Source organism: Mytilus galloprovincialis, chromosome 3 (genome assembly GCF_965363235.1).
Source record: "Mytilus galloprovincialis chromosome 3, xbMytGall1.hap1.1, whole genome shotgun sequence".
Taxonomy (NCBI): Eukaryota; Metazoa; Mollusca; class Bivalvia; order Mytilida; family Mytilidae; genus Mytilus; species Mytilus galloprovincialis.
Window position 1 is genome coordinate 4,518,890 of NC_134840.1, and position 8,505 is coordinate 4,527,394.

Consider the following 8,505-nt stretch of genomic DNA (forward strand, 5'->3'; position numbering starts at 1 on the left):
GCATACATCTACTGGTATGTATTTGTTGCCCTGTTCCTGTGCTACAAGTCAATATCAATTTTTTATATGTGGCCCAAATATTATGCCCGCAACGTGTGTCAACCTAAGGTGTGCGTGTTTACGATTACGTTAAGAAAATGACACCTCCGCTAACGCTATTGGGTCTAATCGTTTTCTCCGTTTTTTCAAAAATACCGGCGAGTTTATCGGCTGAGCACAACTTTAGTGTTATTAGTTAGTTGCCCTGGCAGTTTGCTAACTTTCTGCCGCTATTTATAGGGGGTCGCATGTATAGTTTGTCCACAATTCATTAAACGGAAGTGACTTTCCAGACTGTCATAGATTTCCGGGAGTGTGCTAAATGCCGAAAGTTGTCACAACAAAGCATACATCTACTGGTATGTATTTGTTGCCCTGTTCCTGTGCTACAAGTCGATATCAATTTTTTATATGTGGCCCAAATATTATGCCCGCAACGTGTGTCAACCTAAGGTGTGCGTGTTTACGATTACGTTAAGAAAATTACACCTCCGCTAACGCTATTGGGTCTAATCGTTTTCTCCGTTTTTTCAAAAATACCGGCGAGTTTATCGGCTGAGCACAACTTTAGTGTTATTAGTTAGTTGCCCTGGCAGTTTGCTAACTTTCTGCCGCTATTTATAGGGGGTCGCATGTATAGTTTGTCCACAATTCATTAAACGGAAGTGACTTTCCAGACTGTCATAGATTTCCGGGAGTGTGCTAAATGCCGAAAGTTGTCACAACAAAGCATACATCTACTGGTATGTATTTGTTGCCCTGTTCCTGTGCTACAAGTCGATATCAATTTTTTATATGTGGCCCAAATATTATGCCTGCAACGTGTGTCAACCTAAGGTGTGCGTGTTTACGATTACGTTAAGAAAATGACACCTCCGCTAACGCTATTGGGTCTAATCGTTTTCTCCGTTTTTTCAAAAATACCGGCGAGTTTATCGGCTGAGCACAACTTTAGTGTTATTAGTTAGTTGCCCTGGCAGTTTGCTAACTTTCTGCCGCTATTTATAGGGGGTCGCATGTATAGTTTGTCCACAATTCATTAAACGGAAGTGACTTTCCAGACTGTCATAGATTTCCGAGAGTGTGCTAAATGCCGAAAGTTGTCACAACAAAGCATACATCTACTGGTATGTATTTGTTGCCCTGTTCCTGTGCTACAAGTCGATATCAATTTTTTATATGTGGCCCAAATATTATGCCCGCAACGTGTGTCAACCTAAGGTGTGCGTGTTTACGATTACGTTAAGAAAATGACACCTCCGCTAACGCTATTGGGTCTAATCGTTTTCTCCGTTTTTTCAAAAATACCGGCGAGTTTATCGGCTGAGCACAACTTTAGTGTTATTAGTTAGTTGCCCTGGCAGTTTGCTAACTTTCTGCCGCTATTTATAGGGGGTCGCATGTATAGTTTGTCCACAATTCATTAAACGGAAGTGACTTTCCAGACTGTCATAGATTTCCGGGAGTGTGCTAAATGCCGAAAGTTGTCACAACAAAGCATACATCTACTGGTATGTATTTGTTGCCCTGTTCCTGTGCTACAAGTCGATATCAATTTTTTATATGTGGCCCAAATATTATGCCCGCAACGTCTGTCAACCTAAGGTGTGCGTGTTTACGATTACGTTAAGAAAATGACACCTCCGCTAACGCTATTGGGTCTAATCGTTTTCTCCGTTTTTTCAAAAATACCGGCGAGTTTATCGGCTGAGCACAACTTTAGTGTTATTAGTTAGTTGCCCTGGCAGTTTTCTAACTTTCTGCCGCTATTTATAGGGGGTCGCATGTATAGTTTGTCCACAATTCATTAAACGGAAGTGACTTTCCAGACTGTCATAGATTTCCGGGAGTGTGCTAAATGCCGAAAGTTGTCACAACAAAGCATACATCTACTGGTATGTATTTGTTGCCCTGTTCCTGTGCTACAAGTCGATATCAATTTTTTATATGTGGCCCAAATATTATGCCCGCAACGTCTGTCAACCTAAGGTGTGCGTGTTTACGATTACGTTAAGAAAATGACACCTCCGCTAACGCTATTGGGTCTAATCGTTTTCTCCGTTTTTTTCAAAAATACCGGCGAGTTTATCGGCTGAGCACAACTTTAGTGTTATTAGTTAGTTGCCCTGGCAGTTTGCTAACTTTCTGCCGCTATTTATAGGGGGTCGCATGTATAGTTTGTCCACAATTCATTAAACGGAAGTGACTTTCCAGACTGTCATAGATTTCCGGGAGTGTGCTAAATGCCGAAAGTTGTCACAACAAAGCATACATCTACTGGTATGTATTTGTTGCCCTGTTCCTGTGCTACAAGTCGATATCAATTTTTTATATGTGGCCCAAATATTATGCCCGCAACGTGTGTCAACCTAAGGTGTGCGTGTTTACGATTACGTTAAGAAAATGACACCTCCGCTAACGCTATTGGGTCTAATCGTTTTCTCCGTTTTTTCAAAAATACCGGCGAGTTTATCGGCTGAGCACAACTTTAGTGTTATTAGTTAGTTGCCCTGGCAGTTTGCTAACTTTCTGCCGCTATTTATAGGGGGTCGCATGTATAGTTTGTCCACAATTCATTAAACGGAAGTGACTTTCCAGACTGTCATAGATTTCCGGGAGTGTGCTAAATGCCGAAAGTTGTCACAACAAAGCATACATCTACTGGTATGTATTTGTTGCCCTGTTCCTGTGCTACAAGTCGATATCAATTTTTTATATGTGGCCCAAATATTATGCCCGCAACGTCTGTCAACCTAAGGTGTGCGTGTTTACGATTACGTTAAGAAAATGACACCTCCGCTAACGCTATTGGGTCTAATCGTTTTCTCCGTTTTTTCAAAAATACCGGCGAGTTTATCGGCTGAGCACAACTTTAGTGTTATTAGTTAGTTGCCCTGGCAGTTTGCTAACTTTCTGCCGCTATTTATAGGGGGTCGCATGTATAGTTTGTCCACAATTCATTAAACGGAAGTGACTTTCCAAACTGTCATAGATTTCCGGGAGTGTGCTAAATGCCGAAAGTTGTCACAACAAAGCATACATCTACTGGTATGTATTTGTTGCCCTGTTCCTGTGCTACAAGTCGATATCAATTTTTTATATGTGGCCCAAATATTATGCCCGCAACGTCTGTCAACCTAAGGTGTGCGTGTTTACGATTACGTTAAGAAAATGACACCTCCGCTAACGCTATTGGGTCTAATCGTTTTCTCCGTTTTTTCAAAAATACCGGCGAGTTTATCGGCTGAGCACAACTTTAGTGTTATTAGTTAGTTGCCCTGGCAGTTTGCTAACTTTCTGCCGCTATTTATAGGGGGTCGCATGTATAGTTTGTCCACAATTCATTAAACGGAAGTGACTTTCCAGACTGTCATAGATTTCCGGGAGTGTGCTAAATGCCGAAAGTTGTCACAACAAAGCATACATCTACTGGTATGTATTTGTTGCCCTGTTCCTGTGCTACAAGTCGATATCAATTTTTTATATGTGGCCCAAATATTATGCCCGCAACGTGTGTCAACCTAAGGTGTGCGTGTTTACGATTACGTTAAGAAAATGACACCTCCGCTAACGCTATTGGGTCTAATCGTTTTCTCCGTTTTTTCAAAAATACCGGCGAGTTTATCGGCTGAGCACAACTTTAGTGTTATTAGTTAGTTGCCCTGGCAGTTTGCTAACTTTCTGCCGCTATTTATAGGGGGTCGCATGTATAGTTTGTCCACAATTCATTAAACGGAAGTGACTTTCCAGACTGTCATAGATTTCCGGGAGTGTGCTAAATGCCGAAAGTTGTCACAACAAAGCATACATCTACTGGTATGTATTTGTTGCCCTGTTCCTGTGCTACAAGTCGATATCAATTTTTTATATGTGGCCCAAATATTATGCCCGCAACGTGTGTCAACCTAAGGTGTGCGTGTTTACGATTACGTTAAGAAAATGACACCTCCGCTAACGCTATTGGGTCTAATCGTTTTCTCCGTTTTTTCAAAAATACCGGCGAGTTTATCGGCTGAGCACAACTTTAGTGTTATTAGTTAGTTGCCCTGGCAGTTTGCTAACTTTCTGCCGCTATTTATAGGGGGTCGCATGTATAGTTTGTCCACAATTCATTAAACGGAAGTGACTTTCCAGACTGTCATAGATTTCCGGGAGTGTGCTAAATGCCGAAAGTTGTCACAACAAAGCATACATCTACTGGTATGTATTTGTTGCCCTGTTCCTGTGCTACAAGTCGATATCAATTTTTTATATGTGGCCCAAATATTATGCCCGCAACGTGTGTCAACCTAAGGTGTGCGTGTTTACGATTACGTTAAGAAAATGACACCTCCGCTAACGCTATTGGGTCTAATCGTTTTCTCCGTTTTTTCAAAAATACCGGCGAGTTTATCGGCTGAGCACAACTTTAGTGTTATTAGTTAGTTGCCCTGGCAGTTTGCTAACTTTCTGCCGCTATTTATAGGGGGTCGCATGTATAGTTTGTCCACAATTCATTAAACGGAAGTGACTTTCCAGACTGTCATAGATTTCCGGGAGTGTGCTAAATGCCGAAAGTTGTCAGAACAAAGCATACATCTACTGGTATGTATTTGTTGCCCTGTTCCTGTGCTACAAGTCGATATCAATTTTTTATATGTGGCCCAAATATTATGCCCGCAACGTCTGTCAACCTAAGGTGTGCGTGTTTACGATTACGTTAAGAAAATGACACCTCCGCTAACGCTATTGGGTCTAATCGTTTTCTCCGTTTTTTCAAAAATACCGGCGAGTTTATCGGCTGAGCACAACTTTAGTGTTATTAGTTAGTTGCCCTGGCAGTTTGCTAACTTTCTGCCGCTATTTATAGGGGGTCGCATGTATAGTTTGTCCACAATTCATTAAACGGAAGTGACTTTCCAGACTGTCATAGATTTCCGGGAGTGTGCTAAATGCCGAAAGTTGTCACAACAAAGCATACATCTACTGGTATGTATTTGTTGCCCTGTTCCTGTGCTACAAGTCGATATCAATTTTTTATATGTGGCCCAAATATTATGCCCGCAACGTCTGTCAACCTAAGGTGTGCGTGTTTACGATTACGTTAAGAAAATGACACCTCCGCTAACGCTATTGGGTCTAATCGTTTTCTCCGTTTTTTCAAAAATACCGGCGAGTTTATCGGCTGAGCACAACTTTAGTGTTATTAGTTAGTTGCCCTGGCAGTTTGCTAACTTTCTGCCGCTATTTATAGGGGGTCGCATGTATAGTTTGTCCACAATTCATTAAACGGAAGTGACTTTCCAGACTGTCATAGATTTCCGGGAGTGTGCTAAATGCCGAAAGTTGTCACAACAAAGCATACATCTACTGGTATGTATTTGTTGCCCTGTTCCTGTGCTACAAGTCGATATCAATTTTTTATATGTGGCCCAAATATTATGCCCGCAACGTCTGTCAACCTAAGGTGTGCGTGTTTACGATTACGTTAAGAAAATGACACCTCCGCTAACGCTATTGGGTCTAATCGTTTTCTCCGTTTTTTCAAAAATACCGGCGAGTTTATCGGCTGAGCACAACTTTAGTGTTATTAGTTAGTTGCCCTGGCAGTTTGCTAACTTTCTGCCGCTATTTATAGGGGGTCGCATGTATAGTTTGTCCACAATTCATTAAACGGAAGTGACTTTCCAGACTGTCATAGATTTCCGGGAGTGTGCTAAATGCCGAAAGTTGTCACAACAAAGCATACATCTACTGGTATGTATTTGTTGCCCTGTTCCTGTGCTACAAGTCGATATCAATTTTTTATATGTGGCCCAAATATTATGCCCGCAACGTCTGTCAACCTAAGGTGTGCGTGTTTACGATTACGTTAAGAAAATGACACCTCCGCTAACGCTATTGGGTCTAATCGTTTTCTCCGTTTTTTCAAAAATACCGGCGAGTTTATCGGCTGAGCACAACTTTAGTGTTATTAGTTAGTTGCCCTGGCAGTTTGCTAACTTTCTGCCGCTATTTATAGGGGGTCGCATGTATAGTTTGTCCACAATTCATTAAACGGAAGTGACTTTCCAGACTGTCATAGATTTCCGGGAGTGTGCTAAATGCCGAAAGTTGTCACAACAAAGCATACATCTACTGGTATGTATTTGTTGCCCTGTTCCTGTGCTACAAGTCGATATCAATTTTTTATATGTGGCCCAAATATTATGCCCGCAACGTCTGTCAACCTAAGGTGTGCGTGTTTACGATTACGTTAAGAAAATGACACCTCCGCTAACGCTATTGGGTCTAATCGTTTTCTCCGTTTTTTCAAAAATACCGGCGAGTTTATCGGCTGGGCACAACTTTAGCGTTATTAGTTAGTTGCCCTGGCAGTTTGCTAACTTTCTGCCGCTATTTATAGGGGGTCGCATGTGTAGTTTGTCCACAATTCATTAAACGGAAGTGACTTTCCAGACTGTCATAGATTTCCGGGAGTGTGCTAAATGCCGAAAGTTGTTACAACAAAGCATACATCTACTGGTATGAATTTGTTGCCCTGTTCCTGTGCTACAAGTCGATATCAATTTTTTATATGTGGCCCAAATATTATGCCCGCAACGTCTGTCAACCTAAGGTGTGCGTGTTTACGATAACGTTAACAAAATGACACCTCCGCTAACGTTATTGGGTCTAATCGTTTTCTCCGTTTTTTCAAAAATACCGGCGAGTTTATCGGCTGGGCACAACTTTAGCGTTATTAGTTAGTTGCCCTGGCAGTTTGCTAACTTTCTGCCGCCATTTATAGGGGGTCGCATGTATAGTTTGTCCACAATTCATTAAACGGAAGTGACTTTCCAGACTGTCATAGATTTCCGGGAGTGTGCTAAATGCCGAAAGTTGTTACAACAAAGCATACATCTACTGGTATGAATTTGTTGCCCTGTTCCTGTGCTACAAGTCGGTATCAATTTTTTATATGTGGCCCAAATATTATGCCCGCAACGTCTGTCAACCTAAGGTGTGCGTGTTTACGATAACGTTAACAAAATGACACCTCTGCTAACGCTATTGGGTCTAATCGTTTTCTCCGTTTTTTTTCAAAAATACCGGCGAGTTTATCGGCTGGGCACAACTTTAGTGTTATTAGTTAGTTGCCCTGGCAGTTTGCTAACTTTCTGCCGCTATTTATAGGGGGTCGCATGTATAGTTTGTCCACAATTCATTAAACGGAAGTGACTTTCCATACTGTCAACCTAACTGTCAGCAATGACATTATTACAGTCAACAGTGACAAAATAAGTCAACAGAGACATCCATCCCCACTGCTAACAGAGACATCATAACAGTCAACAGAGATAAACTAACAGTCAGCATTGATATTATTACAGTCAACAGAGACATCATAACAGTCAACAGAGATAAACTAACAGTCAGCATTGATATTATTACAGTCAACAGAGACAAAAAAAGTCAACAGAGACATCCATCCCCACTGCCAACAGAGACATCATAACAGTCAACAGAGATAAACTAACAGTCAGCATTGATATTATTACAGTCAACAGTGACAAAATAAGTCAACAGAGACATCCATCCCCACTGCCAACAGAGACATCATAACAGTCAACAGAGATAAACTAACAGTCAGCATTGATATTATTACAGTCAACAGTGACAAAATAAGTCAACAGAGACATCCATCCCCACTGACAACAGAGACATCATAACAGTCAACAGAGATAAACTAACAGTGAGCATTGATATTGTTACAGTCAACAGTGACAAAAAAAGTCAACAGAGACATCCATCCCCACTGCCAACAGAGACATCATAACAGTCAACAGAGATAAACTAACAGTCAGCATTGATATTATTGCAGTCAACAGTGACAAAATAAGTCAACAGAGACATCCATCCCCACTGCCAACAGAGACATCATAACAGTCAACAGAGATAAACTAACAGTCAGCATTGATATTATTACAGTCAACAGTGACAAAATAAGTCAACAGAGACATCCATCCCCACTGCCTACAGAGACATCATAACAGTCAACAGAGATAAACTAACAGTCAGCATTGATATTATTACAGTCAACAATGACAAAAAAAGTCAACAGAGACATCCATCCCCACTGCCAACAGAGACATCATAACAGTCAACAGAGATAAACTAACAGTCAGCATTGATATTATTACAGTCAACAGTGACAAAATAAGTCAACAGAGACATCCATCCCCACTGCCAACAGAGACATCATAACAGTCAACAGAGATAAACTAACAGTCAGCATTGATATTATTACAGTCAACAGTGACAAAATAAGTCAACAGAGACATCCATCCCCACTGCCAACAGACACCTTAACAGTCAACATTCATGATGTGTCAACAGAGACAGCATAACAGTCAACAGAGCCATTCTCAGTCAACAGAGATATCATCACAGTCAACACAGTAAATACAAAGAATGCATAAAAGTCAACAGACACATCCTTACTGG